Source organism: Chrysoperla carnea, chromosome X (genome assembly GCF_905475395.1).
Source record: "Chrysoperla carnea chromosome X, inChrCarn1.1, whole genome shotgun sequence".
NCBI lineage: Eukaryota > Metazoa > Arthropoda > Insecta > Neuroptera > Chrysopidae > Chrysoperla > Chrysoperla carnea.
Window position 1 is genome coordinate 2,294,244 of NC_058342.1, and position 7,014 is coordinate 2,301,257.

Sequence of the window (7,014 nt, forward strand, 5' to 3'; positions counted from 1 at the left end):
GAACGTGTCTTTTTCGTTTCCGTGAGTTCTGGTTGTGTGGCCGTTTGTAGGGGTGTTTGCGTTATTGTAAGTTGGATCTCTGTTCGTTTGTCATCTTTCAGTGTTGAATCGTCGTGAAAAATATATGCTGGTTTGATGCGACCGATTGCAATCATTTTGTCTTGTCCGTTGAGTGAAATTTTGAAATTCTTTTTGTTCGCTCAATTACTGCGTGTGGACCAGAATATTGAGGTTCGAGTGGTTTTTTAGTACGATCGATTCGGACAAAGACGTGGCTGCACGTTTTTAAATCAGGATGCATGTAAATGTTTCTTTTATTGTCGTGTAGAGTTGGTTTAATTTTTATCTTGCGCATGTGCTCTTGTAATTGCCGTATGAATTCGATTGGTGAATCGTTGTCATTTCGGGACTCGACTATGAATTGTCCCGGAATACGAAGAGCAGTTCCAAAAGTTAATTCGGCGGTCGACATGTTTAGGTCTTTTATTGTAGTTGTGCGTAATCCGAGTAGAACGGTTGGTAGAATTGAGCACCAGTTTCCATTCAAGTGGCATTTGATAGCTGTTTTTAAACTCCTATTCCATCGTTCTATTTTACCGTTAGATGCCGGATGATACGCCAATGTTGGTTTATGTTCAATCCCAAGTAGTCGGGTAAGTTCTTTGAATAACGAACTTTCAAACTGTGAACCACGGTAGTTATGGCCATACCTGCTGATCCAGTAGGTGTAAATAGCGTTTGCGACGGTGTCTGCGTTGATGTCTGGCGTTGGAGCCGCTTCTATCCATCTTGATGTACGGTCTATCATAGTAACACAGTAACGATTTCCTTGTGAGGTTGGCAGCGGTTCGATGATGTCTATATTGACATGTGAAAATCTTGTGTCTGGAATTTTGAATTCTGTTGGTGGAGAGCGTGTGTGTCGATGAACTTTCACTTATTGACAGCTGATGCAGCTTCGAGCCCATTCAGTGCAGTCTCTTTTCATGTTTGGCCACACGAAGCGTTGACGTACCAGTTTGGAGCTAGCCGCGATACCGGGATGTGATAAATTATGCATCGCGAAGAAAACGTTTTTGCGTAGTGATTTTGGAATGTATGGCCGTACTGTCGGTGTTGATGTGTCGCAAACTATTTGGGTGTCCCACAGCGGAGTACTCTTTTTCTCGAGGACAAGAGATGTATTGTTTAAAAGGAAAAGTTTTTGTAGTTCCGGGTCATTTTCTTGTTTCCGAGCGAGTTCATTGTATGGGACTGTGCTGGGTAAGATTATTTCTTATAGCCTTGATAATATATCGGCTACAATATTGTCTTTTCCGGCATCGTGACGAATGTCTGTTGTGAATTGGGAAATGAATTCCAATTGTCTTGTTTGTCGTGGTAATGCGTTTTTGCTAGAACTTTTGGTGAACGCGAATGTTATCGGTTTGTGGTCGGTATAGATAGTAAATGTGTGGCCTTCTAAGAGGTTTCGGAAGTGCTTGATTGCCTGGTAAATTGCTGTAAGCTCTCTGTCGTACGCACTATACTTGATCTGTGTTGCGTTGAATTTTTTTGAAAAGAACGGTAATGGTTGAAAACCCTCTTTGTGACGTTGTTGGAATACAGCACCCATTGCGGAATTGCTTGCGTCGACGTGAATGGAGAATGGTTTACACGGATCAGGGTGTGCGAGTGTTGTACAATTTTGTATATCAGTTTTAAGTTGTGCGAAGGCGTTATCGGCGTCGTTGTTCCAAGTGATTGGATGGTTGTCGTTTTTCTTTGCGTTGCACGTAAATTCAATCAGTGGTGCTTGAGTTGATGCAGCATTTGGTAGCTGTCGACGATAAAAATTGATCATCCCCAAAAATCGACGGAGTTCGGCGATAGTTTTGGGTTGAGGATAGTCAATGATAGCTTGAACGCGTGCTGGATGTGGTTTTATGCCGTTTTGTGATACTAGGAAACCGAGGAATGAAACTTCACTTTTCCCGAAATCACTCTTAGCGATATTAATTGAAATTTTTTGCTCGTTTTCACGTTGGAATAATGCGTCGAGATGCTCCATGTGTTGTTCTTCGTTATCGCTGGCGACCAGGAAGTCGTCGATATAAGTAAAGACGAAATCTAAGCCGCGTAAACATTCAGGTATATAACGTTGAAAGGATTGAGCAGCGTTGCGGAGTCCGAATGGCATAACGGTGAACTCAAACAAACCGAAGGGTGTCGTAATAGCTGTTTTCGGAACATCGTCGGGATTGACGGGAAGTTCGTCAAATCGTAAATATGTGGGATTGGATATCGATCGGGTATTGTTTTGGCATTCAATGCTCGGTAGTCGCCGGTAGGTCTCCAAGTTCCATCGTTTTTCTGGACCATATGGAGTGCGCTAGCCCATTGACTTTTTGAAGGGCGACATATTCCCAGTTCCATCATCGTTTGGGATTCTTTTTGTGCCATTTTTAACTTGTCAGGGGCAAGACGTCTGGGTGTAGTTGTAATAGGTGTGCCACGGGTGTCGATGAAGTGAAAAACGCTTTCGCTCACTGCGATTCGCAAAATTTGCCGGTTTAGTTATGCTGGGATATTTTTGCAGAAGAACTGCATATCGATGGTTGCGATCAATAGTTGAGATGGCTGAGGTGATGGCCCGGGTTTAGCTGCGTAGTTTTGTGTCCAAAGCTGTTATTGAATCGACAAGTCTACGATTTTTGATGTCGACCATGAGATTGTGGAAGGAGAGAAAGTCAGCGCCGAAGATTGGAGCGTCAACGTTTGCAACTGTAAAAGTCCATTTAAATGTTCGGCGAAGTCCCAAATCTATCTGTAAGGTCTGTTCGCCGTATGTGTTGATTGGTGTTCCATTTGCTGCGTATAGCTGGAATTCGGCTGGAGCATTGTCTGAGACTTTGTTTTTGGCTGGTAGTATGCTGATGTCTGCTCCTGTGTCAATCAGGAAATTGTAAGCGTTTGATCGCTCGAAAATAAATAGGCAACGCTGAGGTTTGAGGCCTGGGTCACTGGCCGCCTCTAGTGACTGGCTTTCTCGTTTTTCTGATTGCTGTACTTGACCCGTAAAGCGACATGGTGATTGGCATTTTCGGGCTTTGCTTCTGAAGTGTCTGTGGTAGTATTTTAGATAGTTATTGCGTGAACGAGGTCGTGAACTACTTCGATTAAATTTTAACCGTCGAATCTCAGCTGTCAATTCGTGTATTTGCTGTCGTAAATCGCCTGTGACCTCTGAGCTGCTTGTAGTTGGACTGTTAGTAACGGGCGCTAGCGAATGGTTGACTGGTGCAGCGTCGAGTATTTTGTCCGCCATTTCGGCGATCTTATTTAGGCTGTCTGAGCTGATGGATAGAATTTGTTTAGCTGAACTTGGAAGTCTGTCGAGGAACATTGGTTTGAGGAATTCGTCGCTGATGTTGGCACCTGCTAGGGCACGCATTCGTCTTAACAGTACTGTGGGTTTTTGATCACCCAGCTCCAGTTCAGTAAGAAGCGTTCTCACCCGTTTGTTGTCTGAATCCGAAAACTCATTGATCAATCTTTGCTTGAGGGTTTCGTACTTGTTTGTCAGTGGTTCGTTGTCGCAAAAATCCTGTATACGCTCGAAAACCGATCCGTCGATGGCGGCGACGATGTAGTTGAACTTGCTCAAGTCGGTTGTAACACCGGCCGTGAAAAAAGTTGCCTCTACTTGCCTGAACCAGATTTTGAGGTTTTTGTCCCAAAACGTTGGAATTTTGACGGAAGTTTTGGCCAGGACGTTCGGTTCTGTTTCGTTATGTTGTGGTAAATGTACTGACGCATTATTTAACTCAGTCTGATTGTTCTCGTCGTCGGGCATTGTTGTCGTTATTCGATTCGGATTGTTGCAGCTTTAATTGTTGCGCTTGTAGTAGCCGGGGTCACCAATTTGTAGTGAACTATTTATATCACAAAAAACTATTTGTTTTATTGACGTTTAACATATTTCACTACAATAATTGATTCACAAGAGCTTGCACTAATTTTGATTGTTGACTTGATTAAAATGAACTTATATATTATACTGTAGTTAACTTGAAGAGTCTGTATTGTTATCTGGTCGTATCACGCTGTGTGTCGTTTATATAATTACAGTCAATTATTACCGTAGAGTCTAGCAAATTCTAGAACATTCAAGTGTAATCTATTGCATATTTTTCACTTGTATATGTTTTCTGTCTCTGTTTGAGTAATATAAAACGATATTGTTTTTTTCTTTTAGAATTGTCTATAATTCTAGATAATTCTATAGTATTTCAAAATTACATTTGTTTTTAAGAAAGTTCTAGAGTAGGTTGTTGCTGTTACCACAGTTGCCCTACAAAGAGTATGTTTCTTTTTCAAGATTTAATTGCTGGGCGTTATCTTTAAATTATTAATTAAAACAAGAAAATGTTTCATCAAATTTAAATTGAAGTTCAGCTTTAACTTTTCTGTGAAAGAATACTGTTGTATCATCAGAATATTGCGTTTTGTTATTTCTTGTGACCTTTGGAAGTTTATTTACCTACAGGGCAAAAAGCAACAACTCCAATATTGATCCTTGAGGTATACCATGTTTCACCGTCAAATAGTTTGAAAATATTTGATTTTTTGTATTAGCATCAGTTGAAATAATTTTGACACATTGTTGTCTATTTGATAAATACGACTAAAGCAATTCACAAGCCTTCCTTCTTATTCCATAAGAGAATAGTTTATGAAGAGAGCAAATTTGTGTGTAGTAATAATTTATATAAGAATTATATTAAAGAATAAAAATTTACTTTGTAAGCATCTGGTTGATTTCCAAATACAAAATTATTATGCAAGAAACATACAAATTTTTGCATATATTTAGTTTGTTTTCATATACTTGTTGGAGGGACGTTTCAAAGGTAATAGAACACATACATCATGTCCAGAAACTTAAATTTAACCACTTTTTATCAGTATCTTATGTAAATTTATTGCTGTATAACATTTTTTGGAATTTTCAATAGAAAACAGTTCAAAAACATACTATACAGCTAATAAAATAGTTGAAAAAAACACTATCTGTCGGTATTTGTGGCTCTTTTCACATAATCTTAAAGTGATTTATAAAAACTTTATAATACTTTTTTGCCTTAAAATAGTACTATAAAACACAGACAATAAAAACTTATTATTAAATTATGAAAACCAGCCTCTTTTCAAGTTTCCATCTTCGAAAATTGAATTTAGGAGAGATAAAACTCTAAAATATTTGTTGAATAGCAAAAATCAATTCGCAATGAACCACCGTAACCACAGAGCTACTACCTTATAATTTATCGAATTGTTGCTTTAATTTTTTTAATAAGACATTTTATAAAATCGGTCCTTGGGTAAGATATTCTTATTGAATATAAAATGTAGAAAAAAAGTTCATTTTGTAATAAAAATAAATATTTCATTTAATATTTTCTTCAAATCTGGATTGCATTATAATACAAAAGTTTCAAAATTGTATTTTCTTTGTTTGTAAAAGTTCTAAGATATCCGAATATTGTAATCCACCAACGATATGCTAACTACAACTAATCATTGGAAAGGAAAAAATATTCACGCTCACATTGGAAAGCAGCAGACGGGTAACGTATAGTAGTTGAAAAGTACGCTAAATATACGCACTTCAGCGTTCGTTTTATTGAATGCAGCGGCACACGCCGGTCCGTATGACGGGCCGGCAGGAACCAGTGTTTTCTCTTATTATTAATTATATTTTTTATTCTTTTGCGGTTGTTATAATAAATTTCGTTTTCTATTAGTTAAGTAATGATTGTCAATTTGTTCAGTCATTGTTTCTCATTTTTTTCATTCCTAATCTGGTGAAGCCGAAAATTCTTCGAAAATTACAGAAAATTATGGACTTAAGGCGACAGGAAGCAGTTACAATAATGTGCACAAAATAAAGAATACCAGAATGCAAAAACACTTACCGGTTTATTTTGTTTCCACGTGGCTTCGATAGTTTACCGCCTCCATAAAATTTAGGAAAAAAGGGATAATTTTGGGGATTGGCGACTGGTGGCTGGTGTCAAAGCTGCGGGATCAGCAGGATCCGAACTAAGCACGTATAGTGGCCTTGGATTTAGTAAGGCTTATATTTGTGCCAAAACGGTGTGCCTTTCACCTGGTATAAATGATGCTTTACCCATTTTACCGCGAATTCCTGAATTCCACCGAAGTGTGGGCTTAGTGCTGGGTTAAATTGCCACTTAATTTTCTAATTAAGTAGCTCCTTTTTCAGCGCATCATTATAGTCTGATGATTCTATAAGTTTATATACTTTTTTGAGAACGAATGAGCACCTACAAAGTTTGTTCCTCGGTCAGAGTATAAAACTGAAGTGGGTCCTCCTCGAGCAAGGAATCTTTTTAATGCGACAATAAAGGTTTCAGTAGACAAATCTGAAGCAAGTTCTAGATGCAATGCTTTAGTTGTCAAACACACAAATAAACATAAATAGGCCTTTTGATTTCTAACTCCTCTGTACCTACTTAATGTTATAGTAAAGAGACCAGCAAAATCAACACCAGAATGGTCAAAGCTTTTACTTTGAGTCACTCGAGGTGCAGGCAAATCTGCCATCAGCGGAAAAACTGGTTTTGATTTCAATATGAAACAACGATTGCATGCGTGTACTCGTTGTCGAACAATTTGGCGAGCAGAAAGTATCCAATACTTTTGTCTCAAAATTGATAATAACAGATTAGGACCGGTATGTAAGTTTTACTCATGAGTATAATCAATAAGAAGATTTGTATTTGTTTGTGTTGTGTTGGTCCTTTTTTGGTAATAATATAGGGTGTTGTGCATCAAATCCAATTGGAGGGTTAGTTAAGCGTCCTCCAACGCGTAAAATCTTTTATTTAAAAATGCAAAATGTATATTCTGAATGACTCGAAATAAATAACTGTCTGCAGCTTCTAAATCTTCATCAGTAAATTCATTTCTCCTTAGAATAATTTTTAGAAAACGCAAGATATAGATCAT